This window comes from Schistocerca americana, chromosome 4, assembly GCF_021461395.2.
Source record: "Schistocerca americana isolate TAMUIC-IGC-003095 chromosome 4, iqSchAmer2.1, whole genome shotgun sequence".
In the NCBI taxonomy this organism is placed as follows: domain Eukaryota; kingdom Metazoa; phylum Arthropoda; class Insecta; order Orthoptera; family Acrididae; genus Schistocerca; species Schistocerca americana.
In genome coordinates, this window is record NC_060122.1 from 86,755,531 (window position 1) to 86,783,439 (window position 27,909).

Sequence of the window (27,909 nt, forward strand, 5' to 3'; positions counted from 1 at the left end):
AGCTCAAACAACGTTAAGGTTTACATGTAGTGGCATATTGCTCCTGCAGGACTGACCACAGTAATAATTAAAGAGTGGAAAGATACAAAGTACGTCGAGCAGCTGGCAGCAGTAACTATGACTCTCTTAGGTAGCCAAATGCCTCGTCACTCGGCGAAATTTATTTGAAAACTCGAGGAAATCGTCCTTGAAGTAACTCAGACAACGGTACCATGGACAGGTGTTGGCATATCGCTTCTGCAGGACTGACCACAGTACGAATTAAAGAGAGGAAAGATTCAAAGAAGGGGGAGCAGCTGGCTGCAGTAACTATGACTCTCTTAAGGTAGCCAAATGCCTCGTCATCCGGCGAGGTACATTTGGTAACTCGAGAGACTCGTAGTGGGAGTAACAGTGACGACGTTAACGTGGGCATATAGTGGCACATCGGGTCCATATGACAGGCCATAGCAAGAAATGTTACAGAGAAATTGCTTAGAAAAGTGGGAGCAGCAGGCAGGAGTACTATGACTCTCTTAAGGTAGCCAAATGCCTCGTCACCATGAGAAATTTTTTTTTGAAAACTCGAGGATATCATCGTTAAGGTAGCTCAAACAACGTTAAGGTTTACATGTAGTGGCATATTGCTCCTGCAGGACTGACCACAGTAATAATTAAAGAGTGGAAAGATACAAAGTACGTCGAGCAGCTGGCAGCAGTAACTATGACTCTCTTAGGTAGCCAAATGCCTCGTCACTCGGCGAAATTTATTTGAAAACTCGAGGAAATCGTCCTTGAAGTAACTCAGACAACGGTACCATGGACAGGTGTTGGCATATCGCTTCTGCAGGACTGACCACAGTACGAATTAAAGAGAGGAAAGATTCAAAGAAGGGGGAGCAGCTGGCTGCAGTAACTATGACTCTCTTAAGGTAGCCAAATGCCTCGTCATCCGGCGAGGTACATTTGCTAACTCGAGAGACTCGTAGTGGGAGTAACAGTGACAACGTTAACGTGGGCATATAGTGGCACATCGAGTCCTTAGGACAGGCCATAGCAAGAATGATGGAGAGAAAGGGCTTAGAAAAGTGTGAGCAGCAGGCAGGAGTACTATGACTCTCTTAAGGTAGCCAAATGCCTCGTCACCATGTGAAATTTTTTTTTGAAAACACGAGGATATCATCGTTAAGGTAGCTCAAACAAAGTTAAGGTTTACATGTAGTGGCATATTGCTCCTGCAGGACTGACCACAGTAATAATTAAAGAGTGGAAAGATACAAAGTACGTCGAGCAGCTGGCAGCAGTAACTATGACTCTCTTAGGTAGCCAAATGCCTCGTCACTCGGCGAAATTTATTTGAAAACTCGAGGAAATCGTCGTTGAAGTAACTCAGACAACGGTACCATGGACAGATGGGGGCATATCGGTTCTGCAGGACTGACCACAGTACGAATTAAAGAGAGGAAAGATTCAAAGAAGGGGGAGCAGCTGGCTGCAGTAACTATGACTCTCTTAAGGTAGCCAAATGCCTCGTCATCCGGCGAGGTACATTTGGTAACTCGAGAGACTCGTAGTGGGAGTAACAGTGACGACGTTAACGTGGGCATATAGTGGCACATCGGGTCCATATGACAGGCCATAGCAAGAAATGTTAAGAGAAAGGGCTTAGAAAAGTGGGAGCAGCAGGCAGGAGTACTATGACTCTCTTAAGGTAGCCAAATGCCTCGTCACCATGAGAAATTTTTTTTTGAAAACTCGAGGATCATCGTTAAGGTAGCTCAAACAACGTTAAGGTTTACATGTAGTGGCATATTGCTCCTGCAGGACTGACCACAGTAATAATTAAAGAGTGGAAAGATACAAAGTACGTCGAGCAGCCGGCAGCAGTAACTATGACTCTCTTAAGGTAGCCAAATGCCTCGTCACTCGGCGAAATTTATTTGAAATCTCGAGGAAATCGTCGTTGAAGTAACTCAGACAACGGTAACATGGAAAGGTGGTGGCATATTGCTTTTGCAGGACTGACCACAGTACGAATTAAAGAGAGGAAAGATTCAAAGAAGGGGGAGCAGCTGGCTGCAGTAACTATGACTCTCTTAAGGTAGCCAAATGCCTCGTCATCCGGCGAGGTACATTTGGTAACTCGAGAGACTCGTAGTGGGAGTAACAGTGACGACGTTAACGTGGGCATATAGTGGCACATCGGGTCCATATGACAGGCCATAGCAAGAAATGCTACAGAGAAAGGGCTTAGAAAAGTGGGAGCAGCAGGCAGGAGTACTATGACTCTCTTAAGGTAGCCAAATGTCTCGTCGCCATGAGAAATTTTTTTTTGAAAACTCGAGGATATCATCGTTAAGGTAGCTCAAACAACGTTAAGGTTTACATGTAGTGGCATATTGCTCCTGCAGGACTGACCACAGTAATAATTAAAGAGTGGAAAGATACAAAGTACGTCGAGCAGCCGGCAGCAGTAACTATGACTCTCTTAAGGTAGCCAAATGCCTCGTCACTCGGCGAAATTTATTTGAAAACTCGAGGAAATCGTCCTTGAAGTAACTCAGACAACGGTACCATGGACAGGTGTTGGCATATCGCTTCTGCAGGACTGACCACAGTACGAATTAAAGAGAGGAAAGATTCAAAGAAGGGGGAGCAGCTGGCTGCAGTAACTATGACTCTCTTAAGGTAGCCAAATGCCTCGTCATCCGGCGAGGTACATTTGCTAACTCGAGAGACTCGTAGTGGGAGTAACAGTGACAACGTTAACGTGGGCATATAGTGGCACATCGGGTCCTTAGGACAGGCCATAGCAAGAATGATGGAGAGAAAGGGCTTAGAAAAGTATGAGCAGCAGGCAGGAGTACTATGACTCTCTTAAGGTAGCCAAATGCCTCGTCACCATGAGAAATTTTTTTTTGAAAACTCGAGGATATCATCGTTAAGGTAGCTCAAACAACGTTAAGGTTTACATGTAGTGGCATATTGCTCCTGCAGGACTGACCACAGTAATAATTAAAGAGTGGAAAGATACAAAGTACGTCGAGCAGCTGGCAGCAGTAACTATGACTCTCTTAGGTAGCCAAATGCCTCGTCACTCGGCGAAATTTATTTGAAAACTCGAGGAAATTGTCCTTGAAGTAACTCAGACAACGGTACCATGGACAGGTGTTGGCATATCGCTTCTGCAGGACTGACCACAGTACGAATTAAAGAGAGGAAAGATTCAAAGAAGGGGGAGCAGCTGGCTGCAGTAACTATGACTCTCTTAAGGTAGCCAAATGCCTCGTCATCCGGCGAGGTACATTTGGTAACTCGAGAGACTCGTAGTGGGAGTAACAGTGACGACGTTAACGTGGGCATATAGTGGCACATCGGGTCCATATGACAGGCCATAGCAAGAAATGTTACAGAGAAATTGCTTAGAAAAGTGGGAGCAGCAGGCAGGAGTACTATGGCTCTCTTAAGGTAGCCAAATGCCTCGTCACCATGAGAAATTTTTTTTTGAAAACTCGAGGATATCATCGTTAAGGTAGCTCAAACAACGTTAAGGTTTACATGTAGTGGCATATTGCTCCTGCAGGACTGACCACAGTAATAATTAAAGAGTGGAAAGATACAAAGTACGTCGAGCAGCTGGCAGCAGTAACTATGACTCTCTTAGGTAGCCAAATGCCTCGTCACTCGGCGAAATTTATTTGAAAACTCGAGGAAATCGTCCTTGAAGTAACTCAGACAACGGTACCATGGACAGGTGTTGGCATATCGCTTCTGCAGGACTGACCACAGTACGAATTAAAGAGAGGAAAGATTCAAAGAAGGGGGAGCAGCTGGCTGCAGTAACTATGACTCTCTTAAGGTAGCCAAATGCCTCGTCATCCGGCGAGGTACATTTGCTAACTCGAGAGACTCGTAGTGGGAGTAACAGTGACAACGTTAACGTGGGCATATAGTGGCACATCGGGTCCTTAGGACAGGCCATAGCAAGAATGATGGAGAGAAAGGGCTTAGAAAAGTGTGAGCAGCAGGCAGCAGTACTATGACTCTCTTAAGGTAGCCAAATGCCTCGTCACCATGTGAAATTTTTTTTTGAAAACACGAGGATATCATCGTTAAGGTAGCTCAAACAAAGTTAAGGTTTACATGTAGTGGCATATTGCTCCTGCAGGACTGACCACAGTAATAATTAAAGAGTGGAAAGATACAAAGTACGTCGAGCAGCTGGCAGCAGTAACTATGACTCTCTTAGGTAGCCAAATGCCTCGTCACTCGGCGAAATTTATTTGAAAACTCGAGGAAATCGTCGTTGAAGTAACTCAGACAACGGTACCATGGACAGATGGGGGCATATCGGTTCTGCAGGACTGACCACAGTACGAATTAAAGAGAGGAAAGATTCAAAGAAGGGGGAGCAGCTGGCTGCAGTAACTATGACTCTCTTAAGGTAGCCAAATGCCTCGTCATCCGGCGAGGTACATTTGGTAACTCGAGAGACTCGTAGTGGGAGTAACAGTGACGACGTTAACGTGGGCATATAGTGGCACATCGGGTCCATATGACAGGCCATAGCAAGAAATGTTAAGAGAAAGGGCTTAGAAAAGTGGGAGCAGCAGGCAGGAGTACTATGACTCTCTTAAGGTAGCCAAATGCCTCGTCACCATGAGAAATTTTTTTTTGAAAACTCGAGGATATCATCGTTAAGGTAGCTCAAACAACGTTAAGGTTTACATGTAGTGGCATATTGCTCCTGCAGGACTGACCACAGTAATAATTAAAGAGTGGAAAGATACAAAGTACGTCGAGCAGCCGGCAGCAGTAACTATGACTCTCTTAAGGTAGCCAAATGCCTCGTCACTCGGCGAAATTTATTTGAAATCTCGAGGAAATCGTCGTTGAAGTAACTCAGACAACGGTAACATGGAAAGGTGGTGGCATATCGCTTCTGCAGGACTGACCACAGTACGAATTAAAGAGAGGAAAGATTCAAAGAAGGGGGAGCAGCTGGCTGCAGTAACTATGACTCTCTTAAGGTAGCCAAATGCCTCGTCATCCGGCGAGGTACATTTGGTAACTCGAGAGACTCGTAGTGGGAGTAACAGTGACGACGTTAACGTGGGCATATAGTGGCACATCGGGTCCATATGACAGGCCATAGCAAGAAATGCTACAGAGAAAGGGCTTAGAAAAGTGGGAGCAGCAGGCAGGAGTACTATGACTCTCTTAAGGTAGCCAAATGTCTCGTCGCCATGAGAAATTTTTTTTTGAAAACTCGAGGATATCATCGTTAAGGTAGCTCAAACAACGTTAAGGTTTACATGTAGTGGCATATTGCTCCTGCAGGACTGACCACAGTAATAATTAAAGAGTGGAAAGATACAAAGTACGTCGAGCAGCCGGCAGCAGTAACTATGACTCTCTTAAGGTAGCCAAATGCCTCGTCACTCGGCGAAATTTATTTGAAAACTCGAGGAAATCGTCGTTGAAGTAACTCAGACAACGGTAACATGGAAAGGTGGTGGCATATCGCTTCTGCAGGACTGACCACAGTACGAATTAAAGAGAGGAAAGATTCAAAGAAGGGGGAGCAGCTGGCTGCAGTAACTATGACTCTCCTAAGGTAGCCAAATGCCTCGTCATCCGGCGAGGTACATTTGGTAACTCGAGAGACTCGTAGTGGGAGTAACAGTGACGACGTTAACGTGGGCATATAGTGGCACATCGGGTCCATATGACAGGCCATAGCAAGAAATGTTAAGAGAAAGGGCTTAGAAAAGTGGGAGCAGCAGGCAGGAGTACTATGACTCTCTTAAGGTAGCCAAATGCCTCGTCACCATGAGAAATTTTTTTTTGAAAACTCGAGGATATCATCGTTAAGGTAGCTCAAACAACGTTAAGGTTTACATGTAGTGGCATATTGCTCCTGCAGGACTGACCACAGTAATAATTAAAGAGTGGAAAGATACAAAGTACGTCGAGCAGCTGGCAGCAGTAACTATGACTCTCTTAGGTAGCCAAATGCCTCGTCACTCGGCGAAATTTATTTGAAAACTCGAGGAAATCGTCCTTGAAGTAACTCAGACAACGGTACCATGGACAGGTGTTGGCATATCGCTTCTGCAGGACTGACCACAGTACGAATTAAAGAGAGGAAAGATTCAAAGAAGGGGGAGCAGCTGGCTGCAGTAACTATGACTCTCTTAAGGTAGCCAAATGCCTCGTCATCCGGCGAGGTACATTTGCTAACTCGAGAGACTCGTAGTGGGAGTAACAGTGACAACGTTAACGTGGGCATATAGTGGCACATCGGGTCCTTAGGACAGGCCATAGCAAGAATGATGGAGAGAAAGGGCTTAGAAAAGTATGAGCAGCAGGCAGGAGTACTATGACTCTCTTAAGGTAGCCAAATGCCTCGTCACCATGAGAAATTTTTTTTTGAAAACTCGAGGATATCATCGTTAAGGTAGCTCAAACAACGTTAAGGTTTACATGTAGTGGCATATTGCTCCTGCAGGACTGACCACAGTAATAATTAAAGAGTGGAAAGATACAAAGTACGTCGAGCAGCTGGCAGCAGTAACTATGACTCTCTTAGGTAGCCAAATGCCTCGTCACTCGGCGAAATTTATTTGAAAACTCGAGGAAATCGTCCTTGAAGTAACTCAGACAACGGTACCATGGACAGGTGTTGGCATATCGCTTCTGCAGGACTGACCACAGTACGAATTAAAGAGAGGAAAGATTCAAAGAAGGGGGAGCAGCTGGCTGCAGTAACTATGACTCTCTTAAGGTAGCCAAATGCCTCGTCATCCGGCGAGGTACATTTGGTAACTCGAGAGACTCGTAGTGGGAGTAACAGTGACGACGTTAACGTGGGCATATAGTGGCACATCGGGTCCATATGACAGGCCATAGCAAGAAATGTTACAGAGAAATTGCTTAGAAAAGTGGGAGCAGCAGGCAGGAGTACTATGACTCTCTTAAGGTAGCCAAATGCCTCGTCACCATGAGAAATTTTTTTTTGAAAACTCGAGGATATCATCGTTAAGGTAGCTCAAACAACGTTAAGGTTTACATGTAGTGGCATATTGCTCCTGCAGGACTGACCACAGTAATAATTAAAGAGTGGAAAGATACAAAGTACGTCGAGCAGCTGGCAGCAGTAACTATGACTCTCTTAGGTAGCCAAATGCCTCGTCACTCGGCGAAATTTATTTGAAAACTCGAGGAAATCGTCCTTGAAGTAACTCAGACAACGGTAACATGGAAAGGTGGTGGCATATCGCTTCTGCAGGACTGACCACAGTACGAATTAAAGAGAGGAAAGATTCAAAGAAGGGGGAGCAGCTGGCTGCAGTAACTATGACTCTCTTAAGGTAGCCAAATGCCTCGTCATCCGGCGAGGTACATTTGCTAACTCGAGAGACTCGTAGTGGGAGTAACAGTGACAACGTTAACGTGGGCATATAGTGGCACATCGGGTCCTTAGGACAGGCCATAGCAAGAATGATGGAGAGAAAGGGCTTTGAAAAGTAAGAGCAGCAGGCAGGAGTACTATGACTCTCTTAAGGTAGCCAAATGCCTCGTCACCATGAGAAATTTTTTTTTGAAAACTCGAGGATATCATCGTTAAGGTAGCTCAAACAACGTTAAGGTTTACATGTAGTGGCATATTGCTCCTGCAGGACTGACCACAGTAATAATTAAAGAGTGGAAAGATACAAAGTACGTCGAGCAGCTGGCAGCAGTAACTATGACTCTCTTAGGTAGCCAAATGCCTCGTCACTCGGCGAAATTTATTTGAAAACTCGAGGAAATCGTCCTTGAAGTAACTCAGACAACGGTACCATGGACAGGTGTTGGCATATCGCTTCTGCAGGACTGACCACAGTACGAATTAAAGAGAGGAAAGATTCAAAGAAGGGGGAGCAGCTGGCTGCAGTAACTATGACTCTCTTAAGGTAGCCAAATGCCTCGTCATCCGGCGAGGTACATTTGCTAACTCGAGAGACTCGTAGTGGGAGTAACAGTGACGACGTTAACGTGGGCATATAGTGGCACATCGGGTCCATATGACAGGCCATAGCAAGAAATGTTACAGAGAAATTGCTTAGAAAAGTGGGAGCAGCAGGCAGGAGTACTATGACTCTCTTAAGGTAGCCAAATGCCTCGTCACCATGAGAAATTTTTTTTTGAAAACTCGAGGATATCATCGTTAAGGTAGCTCAAACAACGTTAAGGTTTACATGTAGTGGCATATTGCTCCTGCAGGACTGACCACAGTAATAATTAAAGAGTGGAAAGATACAAAGTACGTCGAGCAGCTGGCAGCAGTAACTATGACTCTCTTAGGTAGCCAAATGCCTCGTCACTCGGCGAAATTTATTTGAAAACTCGAGGAAATCGTCCTTGAAGTAACTCAGACAACGGTAACATGGAAAGGTGGTGGCATATCGCTTCTGCAGGACTGATCACAGTACGAATTAAAGAGAGGAAAGATTCAAAGAAGGGGGAGCAGCTGGCTGCAGTAACTATGACTCTCTTAAGGTAGCCAAATGCCTCGTCATCCGGCGAGGTACATTTGCTAACTCGAGAGACTCGTAGTGGGAGTAACAGTGACAACGTTAACGTGGGCATATAGTGGCACATCGGGTCCTTAGGACAGGCCATAGCAAGAATGATGGAGAGAAAGGGCTTAGAAAAGTAAGAGCAGCAGGCAGGAGTACTATGACTCTCTTAAGGTAGCCAAATGCCTCGTCACCATGAGAAATTTTTTTTTGAAAACTCGAGGATATCATCGTTAAGGTAGCTCAAACAACGTTAAGGTTTACATGTAGTGGCATATTGCTCCTGCAGGACTGACCACAGTAATAATTAAAGAGTGGAAAGATACAAAGTACGTCGAGCAGCTGGCAGCAGTAACTATGACTCTCTTAGGTAGCCAAATGCCTCGTCACTCGGCGAAATTTATTTGAAAACTCGAGGAAATCGTCCTTGAAGTAACTCAGACAACGGTACCATGGACAGGTGTTGGCATATCGCTTCTGCAGGACTGACCACAGTACGAATTAAAGAGAGGAAAGATTCAAAGAAGGGGGAGCAGCTGGCTGCAGTAACTATGACTCTCTTAAGGTAGCCAAATGCCTCGTCATCCGGCGAGGTACATTTGGTAACTCGAGAGACTCGTAGTGGGAGTAACAGTGACGACGTTAACGTGGGCATATAGTGGCACATCGGGTCCATATGACAGGCCATAGCAAGAAATGTTACAGAGAAAGGGCTTAGAAAAGTGGGAGCAGCAGGCAGGAGTACTATGACTCTCTTAAGGTAGCCAAATGCCTCGTCACCATGAGAAATTTTTTTTTGAAAACTCGAGGATATCATCGTTAAGGTAGCTCAAACAACGTTAAGGTTTACATGTAGTGGCATATTGCTCCTGCAGGACTGACCACAGTAATAATTAAAGAGTGGAAAGATACAAAGTACGTCGAGCAGCTGGCAGCAGTAACTATGACTCTCTTAGGTAGCCAAATGCCTCGTCACTCGGCGAAATTTATTTGAAAACTCGAGGAAATCGTCCTTGAAGTAACTCAGACAACGGTACCATGGACAGGTGTTGGCATATCGCTTCTGCAGGACTGACCACAGTACGAATTAAAGAGAGGAAAGATTCAAAGAAGGGGGAGCAGCTGGCTGCAGTAACTATGACTCTCTTAAGGTAGCCAAATGCCTCGTCATCCGGCGAGGTACATTTGCTAACTCGAGAGACTCGTAGTGGGAGTAACAGTGACAACGTTAACGTGGGCATATAGTGGCACATCGGGTCCTTAGGACAGGCCATAGCAAGAATGATGGAGAGAAAGGGCTTAGAAAAGTAAGAGCAGCAGGCAGGAGTACTATGACTCTCTTAAGGTAGCCAAATGCCTCGTCACCATGAGAAATTTTTTTTTGAAAACTCGAGGATATCATCGTTAAGGTAGCTCAAACAACGTTAAGGTTTACATGTAGTGGCATATTGCTCCTGCAGGACTGACCACAGTAATAATTAAAGAGTGGAAAGATACAAAGTACGTCGAGCAGCTGGCAGCAGTAACTATGACTCTCTTAGGTAGCCAAATGCCTCGTCACTCGGCGAAATTTATTTGAAAACTCGAGGAAATCGTCCTTGAAGTAACTCAGACAACGGTACCATGGACAGGTGTTGGCATATCGCTTCTGCAGGACTGACCACAGTACGAATTAAAGAGAGGAAAGATTCAAAGAAGGGGGAGCAGCTGGCTGCAGTAACTATGACTCTCTTAAGGTAGCCAAATGCCTCGTCATCCGGCGAGGTACATTTGGTAACTCGAGAGACTCGTAGTGGGAGTAACAGTGACGACGTTAACGTGGGCATATAGTGGCACATCGGGTCCATATGACAGGCCATAGCAAGAAATGTTACAGAGAAATTGCTTAGAAAAGTGGGAGCAGCAGGCAGGAGTACTATGACTCTCTTAAGGTAGCCAAATGCCTCGTCACCATGAGAAATTTTTTTTTGAAAACTCGAGGATATTATCGTTAAGGTAGCTCAAACAACGTTAAGGTTTACATGTAGTGGCATATTGCTCCTGCAGGACTGACCACAGTAATAATTAAAGAGTGGAAAGATACAAAGTACGTCGAGCAGCTGGCAGCAGTAACTATGACTCTCTTAGGTAGCCAAATGCCTCGTCACTCGGCGAAATTTATTTGAAAACTCGAGGAAATCGTCCTTGAAGTAACTCAGACAACGGTACCATGGACAGGTGTTGGCATATCGCTTCTGCAGGACTGACCACAGTACGAATTAAAGAGAGGAAAGATTCAAAGAAGGGGGAGCAGCTGGCTGCAGTAACTATGACTCTCTTAAGGTAGCCAAATGCCTCGTCATCCGGCGAGGTACATTTGCTAACTCGAGAGACTCGTAGTGGGAGTAACAGTGACAACGTTAACGTGGGCATATAGTGGCACATCGGGTCCTTAGGACAGGCCATAGCAAGAATGATGGAGAGAAAGGGCTTAGAAAAGTATGAGCAGCAGGCAGGAGTACTATGACTCTCTTAAGGTAGCCAAATGCCTCGTCACCATGAGAAATTTTTTTTTGAAAACTCGAGGATATCATCGTTAAGGTAGCTCAAACAACGTTAAGGTTTACATGTAGTGGCATATTGCTCCTGCAGGACTGACCACAGTAATAATTAAAGAGTGGAAAGATACAAAGTACGTCGAGCAGCTGGCAGCAGTAACTATGACTCTCTTAGGTAGCCAAATGCCTCGTCACTCGGCGAAATTTATTTGAAAACTCGAGGAAATCGTCCTTGAAGTAACTCAGACAACGGTACCATGGACAGGTGTTGGCATATCGCTTCTGCAGGACTGACCACAGTACGAATTAAAGAGAGGAAAGATTCAAAGAAGGGGGAGCAGCTGGCTGCAGTAACTATGACTCTCTTAAGGTAGCCAAATGCCTCGTCATCCGGCGAGGTACATTTGGTAACTCGAGAGACTCGTAGTGGGAGTAACAGTGACGACGTTAACGTGGGCATATAGTGGCACATCGGGTCCATATGACAGGCCATAGCAAGAAATGTTAAGAGAAAGGGCTTAGAAAAGTGGGAGCAGCAGGCAGGAGTACTATGACTCTCTTAAGGTAGCCAAATGCCTCGTCACCATGAGAAATTTTTTTTTGAAAACTCGAGGATATCATCGTTAAGGTAGCTCAAACAACGTTAAGGTTTACATGTAGTGGCATATTGCTCCTGCAGGACTGACCACAGTAATAATTAAAGAGTGGAAAGATACAAAGTACGTCGAGCAGCCGGCAGCAGTAACTATGACTCTCTTAAGGTAGCCAAATGCCTCGTCACTCCGCGAAATTTATTTGAAATCTCGAGGAAATCGTCGTTGAAGTAACTCAGACAACGGTAACATGGAAAGGTGGTGGCATATCGCTTCTGCAGGACTGACCACAGTACGAATTAAAGAGAGGAAAGATTCAAAGAAGGGGGAGCAGCTGGCTGCAGTAACTATGACTCTCTTAAGGTAGCCAAATGCCTCGTCATCCGGCGAGGTACATTTGGTAACTCGAGAGACTCGTAGTGGGAGTAACAGTGACGACGTTAACGTGGGCATATAGTGGCACATCGGGTCCATATGACAGGCCATAGCAAGAAATGCTACAGAGAAAGGGCTTAGAAAAGTGGGAGCAGCAGGCAGGAGTACTATGACTCTCTTAAGGTAGCCAAATGTCTCGTCGCCATGAGAAATTTTTTTTTGAAAACTCGAGGATATCATCGTTAAGGTAGCTCAAACAACGTTAAGGTTTACATGTAGTGGCATATTGCTCCTGCAGGACTGACCACAGTAATAATTAAAGAGTGGAAAGATACAAAGTACGTCGAGCAGCCGGCAGCAGTAACTATGACTCTCTTAAGGTAGCCAAATGCCTCGTCACTCGGCGAAATTTATTTGAAAACTCGAGGAAATCGTCGTTGAAGTAACTCAGACAACGGTAACATGGAAAGGTGGTGGCATATCGCTTCTGCAGGACTGACCACAGTACGAATTAAAGAGAGGAAAGATTCAAAGAAGGGGGAGCAGCTGGCTGCAGTAACTATGACTCTCTTAAGGTAGCCAAATGCCTCGTCATCCGGCGAGGTACATTTGGTAACTCGAGAGACTCGTAGTGGGAGTAACAGTGACGACGTTAACGTGGGCATATAGTGGCACATCGGGTCCATATGACAGGCCATAGCAAGAAATGTTAAGAGAAAGGGCTTAGAAAAGTGGGAGCAGCAGGCAGGAGTACTATGACTCTCTTAAGGTAGCCAAATGCCTCGTCACCATGAGAAATTTTTTTTTGAAAACTCGAGGATATCATCGTTAAGGTAGCTCAAACAACGTTAAGGTTTACATGTAGTGGCATATTGCTCCTGCAGGACTGACCACAGTAATAATTAAAGAGTGGAAAGATACAAAGTACGTCGAGCAGCCGGCAGCAGTAACTATGACTCTCTTAAGGTAGCCAAATGCCTCGTCACTCGGCGAAATTTATTTGAAATCTCGAGGAAATCGTCGTTGAAGTAACTCAGACAACGGTAACATGGAAAGGTGGTGGCATATCGCTTCTGCAGGACTGACCACAGTACGAATTAAAGAGAGGAAAGATTCAACGAAGGGGGAGCAGCTGGCTGCAGTAACTATGACTCTCTTAAGGTAGCCAAATGCCTCGTCATCCGGCGAGGTACATTTGGTAACTCGAAAGACTCGTAGTGGGAGTAACAGTGACGACGTTAACGTGGGCATATAGTGGCACATCGGGTCCATATGACAGGCCATAGCAAGAAATGCGACAGAGAAAGGGCTTAGAAAAGTGGGAGCAGCAGGCAGGAGTACTATGACTCTCTTAAGGTAGCTAAATGTGTCGTCGCCATGAGAAATTTTTTTTTGAAAACTCGAGGATATCATCGTTAAGGTAGCTTAAACAACGTTAAGGTTTACATGTAGTGGCATATTGCTCCTGCAGGACTGACCACAGTAATAATTAAAGAGTGGAAAGATACAAAGTACGTCGAGCAGCCGGCAGCAGTAACTATGACTCTCTTAAGGTAGCCAAATGCCTCGTCACTCGGCGAAATTTATTTGAAAACTCGAGGAAATCGTCGTTGAAGTAACTCAGACAACGGTAACATGGAAAGGTGGTGGCATATCGCTTCTGCAGGACTGACCACACTACGAATTAAAGAGAGGAAAGATTCAACGAAGGGGGAGCAGCTGGCTGCAGTAACTATGACTCTCTTAAGGTAGCCAAATGCCTCGTCATCCGGCGAGGTACATTTGGTAACTCGAGAGACTCGTAGTGGGAGTAACAGTGACGACGTTAACGTGGGCATATAGTGGCACATCGGGTCCATATGACAGGCCATAGCAAGAAATGTTACAGAGAAAGGGCTTAGAAAAGTGGGAGCAGCAGGCAGGAGTACTATGACTCTCTTAAGGTAGCCAAATGCCTCGTCACCATGAGAAATTTTTTTTTGAAAACTCGAGGATATCATCGTTAAGGTAGCTCAAACAACGTTAAGGTTTACATGTAGTGGCATATTGCTCCTGCAGGACTGACCACAGTAATAATTAAAGAGTGGAAAGATACAAAGTACGTCGAGCAGCTGGCAGCAGTAACTATGACTCTCTTAGGTAGCCAAATGCCTCGTCACTCGGCGAAATTTATTTGAAAACTCGAGGAAATCGTCCTTGAAGTAACTCAGACAACGGTACCATGGACAGGTGTTGGCATATCGCTTCTGCAGGACTGACCACAGTACGAATTAAAGAGAGGAAAGATTCAAAGAAGGGGGAGCAGCTGGCTGCAGTAACTATGACTCTCTTAAGGTAGCCAAATGCCTCGTCATCTGGCGAGGTACATTTGGTAACTCGAGAGACTCGTAGTGGGAGTAACAGTGACGACGTTAACGTGGGCATATAGTGGCACATCGGGTCCATATGACAGGCCATAGCAAGAAATGTTACAGAGAAATTGCTTAGAAAAGTGGGAGCAGCAGGCAGGAGTACTATGACTCTCTTAAGGTAGCCAAATGCCTCGTCACCATGAGAAATTTTTTTTTGAAAACTCGAGGATATCATCGTTAAGGTAGCTCAAACAACGTTAAGGTTTACATGTAGTGGCATATTGCTCCTGCAGGACTGACCACAGTAATAATTAAAGAGTGGAAAGATACAAAGTACGTCGAGCAGCCGGCAGCAGTAACTATGACTCTCTTAAGGTAGCCAAATGCCTCGTCACTCGGCGAAATTTATTTGAAATCTCGAGGAAATCGTCGTTGAAGTAACTCAGACAACGGTAACATGGAAAGGTGGTGGCATATCGCTTCTGCAGGACTGACCACAGTACGAATTAAAGAGAGGAAAGATTCAACGAAGGGGGAGCAGCTGGCTGCAGTAACTATGACTCTCTTAAGGTAGCCAAATGCCTCGTCATCCGGCGAGGTACATTTGGTAACTCGAAAGACTCGTAGTGGGAGTAACAGTGACGACGTTAACGTGGGCATATAGTGGCACATCGGGTCCATATGACAGGCCATAGCAAGAAATGCGACAGAGAAAGGGCTTAGAAAAGTGGGAGCAGCAGGCAGGAGTACTATGACTCTCTTAAGGTAGCTAAATGTGTCGTCGCCATGAGAAATTTTTTTTTGAAAACTTTAGGATATCATCGTTAAGGTAGCTCAAACAACGTTAAGGTTTACATGTAGTGGCATATTGCTCCTGCAGGACTGACCACAGTAATAATTAAAGAGTGGAAAGATACAAAGTACGTCGAGCAGCCGGCAGCAGTAACTATGACTCTCTTAAGGTAGCCAAATGCCTCGTCACTCGGCGAAATTTATTTGAAAACTCGAGGAAATCGTCGTTGAAGTAACTCAGACAACGGTAACATGGAAAGGTGGTGGCATATCGCTTCTGCAGGACTGACCACACTACGAATTAAAGAGAGGAAAGATTCAACGAAGGGGGAGCAGCTGGCTGCAGTAACTATGACTCTCTTAAGGTAGCCAAATGCCTCGTCATCCGGCGAGGTACATTTGGTAACTCGAGAGACTCGTAGTGGGAGTAACAGTGACGACGTTAACGTGGGCATATAGTGGCACATCGGGTCCATATGACAGGCCATAGCAAGAAATGTTACAGAGAAAGGGCTTAGAAAAGTGGGAGCAGCAGGCAGGAGTACTATGACTCTCTTAAGGTAGCCAAATGCCTCGTCACCATGAGAAATTTTTTTTTGAAAACTCGAGGATATCATCGTTAAGGTAGCTCAAACAACGTTAAGGTTTACATGTAGTGGCATATTGCTCCTGCAGGACTGACCACAGTAATAATTAAAGAGTGGAAAGATACAAAGTACGTCGAGCAGCTGGCAGCAGTAACTATGACTCTCTTAGGTAGCCAAATGCCTCGTCACTCGGCGAAATTTATTTGAAAACTCGAGGAAATCGTCCTTGAAGTAACTCAGACAACGGTACCATGGACAGGTGTTGGCATATCGCTTCTGCAGGACTGACCACAGTACGAATTAAAGAGAGGAAAGATTCAAAGAAGGGGGAGCAGCTGGCTGCAGTAACTATGACTCTCTTAAGGTAGCCAAATGCCTCGTCATCTGGCGAGGTACATTTGGTAACTCGAGAGACTCGTAGTGGGAGTAACAGTGACGACGTTAACGTGGGCATATAGTGGCACATCGGGTCCATATGACAGGCCATAGCAAGAAATGTTACAGAGAAATTGCTTAGAAAAGTGGGAGCAGCAGGCAGGAGTACTATGACTCTCTTAAGGTAGCCAAATGCCTCGTCACCATGAGAAATTTTTTTTTGAAAACTCGAGGATATCATCGTTAAGGTAGCTCAAACAACGTTAAGGTTTACATGTAGTGGCATATTGCTCCTGCAGGACTGACCACAGTAATAATTAAAGAGTGGAAAGATACAAAGTACGTCGAGCAGCCGGCAGCAGTAACTATGACTCTCTTAAGGTAGCCAAATGCCTCGTCACTCGGCGAAATTTATTTGAAATCTCGAGGAAATCGTCGTTGAAGTAACTCAGACAACGGTAACATGGAAAGGTGGTGGCATATCGCTTCTGCAGGACTGACCACAGTACGAATTAAAGAGAGGAAAGATTCAAAGAAGGGGGAGCAGCTGGCTGCAGTAACTATGACTCTCTTAAGGTAGCCAAATGCCTCGTCATCCGGCGAGGTACATTTGGTAACTCGAGAGACTCGTAGTGGGAGTAACAGTGACGACGTTAACGTGGGCATATAGTGGCACATCGGGTCCATATGACAGGCCATAGCAAGAAATGCTACAGAGAAAGGGCTTAGAAAAGTGGGAGCAGCAGGCAGGAGTACTATGACTCTCTTAAGGTAGCCAAATGTCTCGTCGCCATGAGAAATTTTTTTTTGAAAACTCGAGGATATCATCGTTAAGGTAGCTCAAACAACGTTAAGGTTTACATGTAGTGGCATATTGCTCCTGCAGGACTGACCACAGTAATAATTAAAGAGTGGAAAGATACAAAGTACGTCGAGCAGCCGGCAGCAGTAACTATGACTCTCTTAAGGTAGCCAAATGCCTCGTCACTCGGCGAAATTTATTTGAAAACTCGAGGAAATCGTCGTTGAAGTAACTCAGACAACGGTAACATGGAAAGGTGGTGGCATATCGCTTCTGCAGGACTGACCACAGTACGAATTAAAGAGAGGAAAGATTCAAAGAAGGGGGAGCAGCTGGCTGCAGTAACTATGACTCTCTTAAGGTAGCCAAATGCCTCGTCATCCGGCGAGGTACATTTGGTAACTCGAGAGACTCGTAGTGGGAGTAACAGTGACGACGTTAACGTGGGCATATAGTGGCACATCGGGTCCATATGACAGGCCATAGCAAGAAATGTTAAGAGAAAGGGCTTAGAAAAGTGGGAGCAGCAGGCAGGAGTACTATGACTCTCTTAAGGTAGCCAAATGCCTCGTCACCATGAGAAATTTTTTTTTGAAAACTCGAGGATATCATCGTTAAGGTAGCTCAAACAACGTTAAGGTTTACATGTAGTGGCATATTGCTCCTGCAGGACTGACCACAGTAATAATTAAAGAGTGGAAAGATACAAAGTACGTCGAGCAGCCGGCAGCAGTAACTATGACTCTCTTAAGGTAGCCAAATGCCTCGTCACTCGGCGAAATTTATTTGAAATCTCGAGGAAATCGTCGTTGAAGTAACTCAGACAACGGTAACATGGATAGGTGGTGGCATATCGCTTCTGCAGGACTGACCACAGTACGAATTAAAGAGAGGAAAGATTCAACGAAGGGGGAGCAGCTGGCTGCAGTAACTATGACTCTCTTAAGGTAGCCAAATGCCTCGTCATCCGGCGAGGTACATTTGGTAACTCGAAAGACTCGTAGTGGGAGTAACAGTGACGACGTTAACGTGGGCATATAGTGGCACATCGGGTCCATATGACAGGCCATAGCAAGAAATGTTACAGAGAAAGGGCTTAGAAAAGTGGGAGCAGCAGGCAGGAGTACTATGACTCTCTTAAGGTAGCCAAATGTCTCGTCGCCATGAGAAATTTTTTTTTGAAAACTCGATAATATCATCGTTAAGGTAGCTCAAACAACGTTAAGGTTTACATGTAGTGGCATATTGCTCCTGCAGGACTGACCACAGTAATAATTAAAGAGTGGAAAGATACAAAGTACGTCGAGCAGCCGGCAGCAGTAACTATGACTCTCTTAAGGTAGCCAAATGCCTCGTCACTCGGCGAAATTTATTTGAAATCTCGAGGAAATCGTCGTTGAAGTAACTCAGACAACGGTAACATGGAAAGGTGGTGGCATATCGCTTCTGCAGGACTGACCACAGTACGAATTAAAGAGAGGAAAGATTCAAAGAAGGGGGAGCAGCTGGCTGCAGTAACTATGACTCTCTTAAGGTAGCCAAATGCCTCGTCATCCGGCGAGGTACATTTGGTAACTCGAGAGACTCGTAGTGGGAGTAACAGTGACGACGTTAACGTGGGCATATAGTGGCACATCGGGTCCATATGACAGGCCATAGCAAGAAATGCGACAGAGAAAGGGCTTAGAAAAGTGGGAGCAGCAGGCAGGAGTACTATGACTCTCTTAAGGTAGCCAAATGTGTCGTCGCCATGAGAAATTTTTTTTTGAAAACTCGAGGATATCATCGTTAAGGTAGCTCAAACAACGTTAAGGTTTACATGTAGTGGCATATTGCTCCTGCAGGACTGACCACAGTAATAATTAAAGAGTGGAAAGATACAAAGTACGTCGAGCAGCCGGCAGCAGTAACTATGACTCTCTTAAGGTAGCCAAATGCCTCGTCACTCGGCGAAATTTATTTGAAATCTCGAGGAAATCGTCGTTGAAGTAACTCAGACAACGGTAACATGGAAAGGTGGTGGCATATCGCTTCTGCAGGACTGACCACAGTACGAATTAAAGAGAGGAAAGATTCAAAGAAGGGGGAGCAGCTGGCTGCAGTAACTATGACTCTCTTAAGGTAGCCAAATGCCTCGTCATCCGGCGAGGTACATTTGGTAACTCGAGAGACTCGTAGTGGGAGTAACAGTGACGACGTTAACGTGGGCATATAGTGGCACATCGGGTCCATATGACAGGCCATAGCAAGAAATGCGACAGAGAAAGGGCTTAGAAAAGTGGGAGCAGCAGGCAGGAGTACTATGACTCTCTTAAGGTAGCCAAATGTGTCGTCGCCATGAGAAATTTTTTTTTGAAAACTCGAGGATATCATCGTTAAGGTAGCTCAAACAACGTTAAGGTTTACATGTAGTGGCATATTGCTCCTGCAGGACTGACCACAGTAATAATTAAAGAGTGGAAAGATACAAAGTACGTCGAGCAGCCGGCAGCAGTAACTATGACACTCTTAAGGTAGCCAAATGCCTCGTCACTCGGCGAAATTTATTTGAAAACTCGAGGAAATCGTCGTTGAAGTAACTCAGACAACGGTAACATGGAAAGGTGGTGGCATATCGCTTCTGCACGACTGACCACACTACGAATTAAAGAGAGGAAAGATTCAACGAAGGGGGAGCAGCTGGCTGCAGTAACTATGACTCTCTTAAGGTAGCCAAATGCCTCGTCATCCGGCGAGGTACATTTGGTAACTCGAGAGACTCGTAGTGGGAGTAACAGTGACGACGTTAACGTGGGCATATAGTGGCACATCGGGTCCATATGACAGGCCATAGCAAGAAATGTTACAGAGAAAGGGCTTAGAAAAGTGGGAGCAGCAGGCAGGAGTACTATGACTCTCTTAAGGTAGCCAAATGCCTCGTCACCATGAGAAATTTTTTTTTGAAAACTCGAGGATATCATCGTTAAGGTAGCTCAAACAACGTTAAGGTTTACATGTAGTGGCATATTGCTCCTGCAGGACTGACCACAGTAATAATTAAAGAGTGGAAAGATACAAAGTACGTCGAGCAGCTGGCAGCAGTAACTATGACTCTCTTAGGTAGCCAAATGCCTCGTCACTCGGCGAAATTTATTTGAAAACTCGAGGAAATCGTCCTTGAAGTAACTCAGACAACGGTACCATGGACAGGTGTTGGCATATCGCTTCTGCAGGACTGACCACAGTACGAATTAAAGAGAGGAAAGATTCAAAGAAGGGGGAGCAGCTGGCTGCAGTAACTATGACTCTCTTAAGGTAGCCAAATGCCTCGTCATCCGGCGAGGTACATTTGGTAACTCGAGAGACTCGTAGTGGGAGTAACAGTGACGACGTTAACGTGGGCATATAGTGGCACATCGGGTCCATATGACAGGCCATAGCAAGAAATGCGACAGAGAAAGGGCTTAGAAAAGTGGGAGCAGCAGGCAGGAGTACTATGACTCTCTTAAGGTAGCCAAATGTGTCGTCGCCATGAGAAATTTTTTTTTGAAAACTCGAGGATATCATCGTTAAGGTAGCTCAAACAACGTTAAGGTTTACATGTAGTGGCATATTGCTCCTGCAGGACTGACCACAGTAATAATTAAAGAGTGGAAAGATACAAAGTACGTCGAGCAGCCGGCAGCAGTAACTATGACTCTCTTAAGGTAGCCAAATGCCTCGTCACTCGGCGAAATTTATTTGAAATCTCGAGGAAATCGTCGTTGAAGTAACTCAGACAACGGTAACATGGAAAGGTGGTGGCATATCGCTTCTGCAGGACTGACCACAGTACGAATTAAAGAGAGGAAAGATTCAAAGAAGGGGGAGCAGCTGGCTGCAGTAACTATGACTCTCTTAAGGTAGCCAAATGCCTCGTCATCCGGCGAGGTACATTTGGTAACTCGAGAGACTCGTAGTGGGAGTAACAGTGACGACGTTAACGTGGGCATATAGTGGCACATCGGGTCCATATGACAGGCCATAGCAAGAAATGCGACAGAGAAAGGGCTTAGAAAAGTGGGAGCAGCAGGCAGGAGTACTATGACTCTCTTAAGGTAGCCAAATGTGTCGTCGCCATGAGAAATTTTTTTTTGAAAACTCGAGGATATCATCGTTAAGGTAGCTCAAACAACGTTAAGGTTTACATGTAGTGGCATATTGCTCCTGCAGGACTGACCACAGTAATAATTAAAGAGTGGAAAGATACAAAGTACGTCGAGCAGCCGGCAGCAGTAACTATGACACTCTTAAGGTAGCCAAATGCCTCGTCACTCGGCGAAATTTATTTGAAAACTCGAGGAAATCGTCGTTGAAGTAACTCAGACAACGGTAACATGGAAAGGTGGTGGCATATCGCTTCTGCAGGACTGACCACACTACGAATTAAAGAGAGGAAAGATTCAACGAAGGGGGAGCAGCTGGCTGCAGTAACTATGACTCTCTTAAGGTAGCCAAATGCCTCGTCATCCGGCGAGGTACATTTGGTAACTCGAGAGACTCGTAGTGGGAGTAACAGTGACGACGTTAACGTGGGCATATAGTGGCACATCGGGTCCATATGACAGGCCATAGCAAGAAATGTTACAGAGAAAGGGCTTAGAAAAGTGGGAGCAGCAGGCAGGAGTACTATGACTCTCTTAAGGTAGCCAAATGCCTCGTCACCATGAGAAATTTTTTTTTGAAAACTCGAGGATATCATCGTTAAGGTAGCTCAAACAACGTTAAGGTTTACATGTAGTGGCATATTGCTCCTGCAGGACTGACCACAGTAATAATTAAAGAGTGGAAAGATACAAAGTACGTCGAGCAGCTGGCAGCAGTAACTATGACTCTCTTAGGTAGCCAAATGCCTCGTCACTCGGCGAAATTTATTTGAAAACTCGAGGAAATCGTCCTTGAAGTAACTCAGACAACGGTACCATGGACAGGTGTTGGCATATCGCTTCTGCAGGACTGACCACAGTACGAATTAAAGAGAGGAAAGATTCAAAGAAGGGGGAGCAGCTGGCTGCAGTAACTATGACTCTCTTAAGGTAGCCAAATGCCTCGTCATCTGGCGAGGTACATTTGGTAACTCGAGAGACTCGTAGTGGGAGTAACAGTGACGACGTTAACGTGGGCATATAGTGGCACATCGGGTCCATATGACAGGCCATAGCAAGAAATGTTACAGAGAAATTGCTTAGAAAAGTGGGAGCAGCAGGCAGGAGTACTATGACTCTCTTAAGGTAGCCAAATGCCTCGTCACCATGAGAAATTTTTTTTTGAAAACTCGAGGATATCATCGTTAAGGTAGATCAAACAACGTTAAGGTTTACATGTAGTGGCATATTGCTCCTGCAGGACTGACCACAGTAATAATTAAAGAGTGGAAAGATACAAAGTACGTCGAGCAGCCGGCAGCAGTAACTATGACTCTCTTAAGGTAGCCAAATGCCTCGTCACTCGGCGAAATTTATTTGAAATCTCGAGGAAATCGTCGTTGAAGTAACTCAGACAACGGTAACATGGAAAGGTGGTGGCATATCGCTTCTGCAGGACTGACCACAGTACGAATTAAAGAGAGGAAAGATTCAAAGAAGGGGGAGCAGCTGGCTGCAGTAACTATGACTCTCTTAAGGTAGCCAAATGCCTCGTCATCCGGCGAGGTACATTTGGTAACTCGAGAGACTCGTAGTGGGAGTAACAGTGACGACGTTAACGTGGGCATATAGTGGCACATCGGGTCCATATGACAGGCCATAGCAAGAAATGCTACAGAGAAAGGGCTTAGAAAAGTGGGAGCAGCAGGCAGGAGTACTATGACTCTCTTAAGGTAGCCAAATGTCTCGTCGCCATGAGAAATTTTTTTTTGAAAACTCGAGGATATCATCGTTAAGGTAGCTCAAACAACGTTAAGGTTTACATGTAGTGGCATATTGCTCCTGCAGGACTGACCACAGTAATAATTAAAGAGTGGAAAGATACAAAGTACGTCGAGCAGCCGGCAGCAGTAACTATGACTCTCTTAAGGTAGCCAAATGCCTCGTCACTCGGCGAAATTTATTTGAAAACTCGAGGAAATCGTCGTTGAAGTAACTCAGACAACGGTAACATGGAAAGGTGGTGGCATATCGCTTCTGCAGGACTGACCACAGTACGAATTAAAGAGAGGAAAGATTCAAAGAAGGGGGAGCAGCTGGCTGCAGTAACTATGACTCTCTTAAGGTAGCCAAATGCCTCGTCATCCGGCGAGGTACATTTGGTAACTCGAGAGACTCGTAGTGGGAGTAACAGTGACGACGTTAACGTGGGCATATAGTGGCACATCGGGTCCATATGACAGGCCATAGCAAGAAATGTTACAGAGAAATTGCTTAGAAAAGTGGGAGCAGCAGGCAGGAGTACTATGACTCTCTTAAGGTAGCCAAATGCCTCGTCACCATGAGAAATTTTTTTTTGAAAACTCGAGGATATCATCGTTAAGGTAGCTCAAACAACGTTAAGGTTTACATGTAGTGGCATATTGCTCCTGCAGGACTGACCACAGTAATAATTAAAGAGTGGAAAGATACAAAGTACGTCGAGCAGCTGGCAGCAGTAACTATGACTCTCTTAGGTAGCCAAATGCCTCGTCACTCGGCGAAATTTATTTGAAAACTCGAGGAAATCGTCCTTGAAGTAACTCAGACAACGGTACCATGGACAGGTGTTGGCATATCGCTTCTGCAGGACTGACCACAGTACGAATTAAAGAGAGGAAAGATTCAAAGAAGGGGGAGCAGCTGGCTGCAGTAACTATGACTCTCTTAAGGTAGCCAAATGCCTCGTCATCCGGCGAGGTACATTTGGTAACTCGAGAGACTCGTAGTGGGAGTAACAGTAACGACGTTCACGTGGGCATATAGTGGCACATCGGGTCCATATGACAGGCCATAGCAGGAAATGCTACAGAGAAAGGGCTTAGAAAAGTGGGAGCAGCAGGCAGGAGTACTATGACTCTCTTAAGGTAGCCAAATGTCTCGTCGCCATGAGAAATTTTTTTTTGAAAACTCGAGGATATCATCGTTAAGGTAGCTCAAACAACGTTAAGGTTTACATGTAGTGGCATATTGCTCCTGCAGGACTGACCACAGTAATAATTAAAGAGTGGAAAGATACAAAGTACGTCGAGCAGCCGGCAGCAGTAACTATGACTCTCTTAAGGTAGCCAAATGCCTCGTCACTCGGCGAAATTTATTTGAAAACTCGAGGAAATCGTCGTTGAAGTAACTCAGACAACGGTAACATGGAAAGGTGGTGGCATATCGCTTCTGCAGGACTGACCACAGTACGAATTAAAGAGAGGAAAGATTCAAAGAAGGGGGAGCAGCTGGCTGCAGTAACTATGACTCTCTTAAGGTAGCCAAATGCCTCGTCATCCGGCGAGGTACATTTGGTAACTCGAGAGACTCGTAGTGGGAGTAACAGTGACGACGTTAACGTGGGCATATAGTGGCACATCGGGTCCATATGACAGGCCATAGCAAGAAATGTTACAGAGAAATTGCTTAGAAAAGTGGGAGCAGCAGGCAGGAGTACTATGACTCTCTTAAGGTAGCCAAATGCCTCGTCACCATGAGAAATTTTTTTTTGAAAACTCGAGGATATCATCGTTAAGGTAGCTCAAACAACGTTAAGGTTTACATGTAGTGGCATATTGCTCCTGCAGGACTGACCACAGTAATAATTAAAGAGTGGAAAGATACAAAGTACGTCGAGCAGCTGGCAGCAGTAACTATGACTCTCTTAGGTAGCCAAATGCCTCGTCACTCGGCGAAATTTATTTGAAAACTCGAGGAAATCGTCCTTGAAGTAACTCAGACATCGGTACCATGGACAGGTGTTGGCATATCGCTTCTGCAGGACTGACCACAGTACGAATTAAAGAGAGGAAAGATTCAAAGAAGGGGGAGCAGCTGGCTGCAGTAACTATGACTCTCTTAAGGTAGCCAAATGCCTCGTCATCCGGCGAGGTACATTTGGTAACTCGAGAGACTCGTAGTGGGAGTAACAGTGACGACGTTAACGTGGGCATATTGTGGCACATCGGGTCCATATGACAGGCCATAGCAAGAAATGCTACAGAGAAAGGGCTTAGAAAAGTGGGAGCAGCAGGTAGGAGTACTATGACTCTCTTAAGGTAGCCAAATGTCTCGTCGCCATGAGAAATTTTTTTTTGAAAACTCGAGGATATCATCGTTAAGGTAGCTCAAACAACGTTAAGGTTTACATGTAGTGGCATATTGCTCCTGCAGGACTGACCACAGTAATAATTAAAGAGTGGAAAGATACAAAGTACGTCGAGCAGCCGGCAGCAGTAACTATGACTCTCTTAAGGTAGCCAAATGCCTCGTCACTCGGCGAAATTTATTTGAAAACTCGAGGAAATCGTCGTTGAAGTAACTCAGACAACGGTAACATGGAAAGGTGGTGGCATATCGCTTCTGCAGGACTGACCACAGTACGAATTAAAGAGAGGAAAGATTCAAAGAAGGGGGAGCAGCTGGCTGCAGTAACTATGACTCTCTTAAGGTAGCCAAATGCCTCGTCATCCGGCGAGGTACATTTGGTAACTCGAGAGACTCGTAGTGGGAGTAACAGTGACGACGTTAACGTGGGCATATAGTGGCACATCGGGTCCATATGACAGGCCATAGCAAGAAATGTTACAGAGAAATTGCTTAGAAAAGTGGGAGCAGCAGGCAGGAGTACTATGACTCTCTTAAGGTAGCCAAATGCCTCGTCACCATGAGAAATTTTTTTTTGAAAACTCGAGGATATCATCGTTAAGGTAGCTCAAACAACGTTAAGGTTTACATGTAGTGGCATATTGCTCCTGCAGGACTGACCACAGTAATAATTAAAGAGTGGAAAGATACAAAGTACGTCGAGCAGCTGGCAGCAGTAACTATGACTCTCTTAGGTAGCCAAATGCCTCGTCACTCGGCGAAATTTATTTGAAAACTCGAGGAAATCGTCCTTGAAGTAACTCAGACAACGGTACCATGGACAGGTGTTGGCATATCGCTTCTGCAGGACTGACCACAGTACGAATTAAAGAGAGGAAAGATTCAAAGAAGGGGGAGCAGCTGGCTGCAGTAACTATGACTCTCTTAAGGTAGCCAAATGCCTCGTCATCCGGCGAGGTACATTTGGTAACTCGAGAGACTCGTAGTGGGAGTAACAGTGACGACGTTAACGTGGGCATATAGTGGCACATCGGGTCCATATGACAGGCCATAGCAAGAAATGCTACAGAGAAAGGGCTTAGAAAAGTGGGAGCAGCAGGTAGGAGTACTATGACTCTCTTAAGGTAGCCAAATGTCTCGTCGCCATGAGAAATTTTTTTTTGAAAACTCGAGGATATCATCGTTAAGGTAGCTCAAACAACGTTAAGGTTTACATGTAGTGGCATATTGCTCCTGCAGGACTGACCACAGTAATAATTAAAGAGTGGAAAGATACAAAGTACGTCGAGCAGCCGGCAGCAGTAACTATGACTCTCTTAAGGTAGCCAAATGCCTCGTCACTCGGCGAAATTTATTTGAAAACTCGAGGAAATCGTCGTTGAAGTAACTCAGACAACGGTAACATGGAAAGGTGGTGGCATATCGCTTCTGCAGGACTGACCACAGTACGAATTAAAGAGAGGAAAGATTCAAAGAAGGGGGAGCAGCTGGCTGCAGTAACTATGACTCTCTTAAGGTAGCCAAATGCCTCGTCATCCGGCGAGGTACATTTGGTAACTCGAGAGACTCGTAGTGGGAGTAACAGTGACGACGTTAACGTGGGCATATAGTGGCACATCGGGTCCATATGACAGGCCATAGCAAGAAATGTTACAGAGAAATTGCTTAGAAAAGTGGGAGCAGCAGGCAGGAGTACTATGACTCTCTTAAGGTAGCCAAATGCCTCGTCACCATGAGAAATTTTTTTTTGAAAACTCGAGGATATCATCGTTAAGGTAGCTCAAACAACGTTAAGGTTTACATGTAGTGGCATATTGCTCCTGCAGGACTGACCACAGTAATAATTAAAGAGTGGAAAGATACAAAGTACGTCGAGCAGCTGGCAGCAGTAACTATGACTCTCTTAGGTAGCCAAATGCCTCGTCACTCGGCGAAATTTATTTGAAAACTCGAGGAAATCGTCCTTGAAGTAACTCAGACAACGGTACCATGGACAGGTGTTGGCATATCGCTTCTGCAGGACTGACCACAGTACGAATTAAAGAGAGGAAAGATTCAAAGAAGGGGGAGCAGCTGGCTGCAGTAACTATGACTCTCTTAAGGTAGCCAAATGCCTCGTCATCCGGCGAGGTACATTTGGTAACTCGAGAGACTCGTAGTGGGAGTAACAGTAACGACGTTCACGTGGGCATATAGTGGCACATCGGGTCCATATGACAGGCCATAGCAGGAAATGCTACAGAGAAAGGGCTTAGAAAAGTGGGAGCAGCAGGCAGGAGTACTATGACTCTCTTAAGGTAGCCAAATGTCTCGTCGCCATGAGAAATTTTTTTTTGAAAACTCGAGGATATCATCGTTAAGGTAGCTCAAACAACGTTAAGGTTTACATGTAGTGGCATATTGCTCCTGCAGGACTGACCACAGTAATAATTAAAGAGTGGAAAGATACAAAGTACGTCGAGCAGCCGGCAGCAGTAACTATGACTCTCTTAAGGTAGCCAAATGCCTCGTCACTCGGCGAAATTTATTTGAAAACTCGAGGAAATCGTCGTTGAAGTAACTCAGACAACGGTAACATGGAAAGGTGGTGGCATATCGCTTCTGCAGGACTGACCACAGTACGAATTAAAGAGAGGAAAGATTCAAAGAAGGGGGAGCAGCTGGCTGCAGTAACTATGACTCTCTTAAGGTAGCCAAATGCCTCGTCATCCGGCGAGGTACAT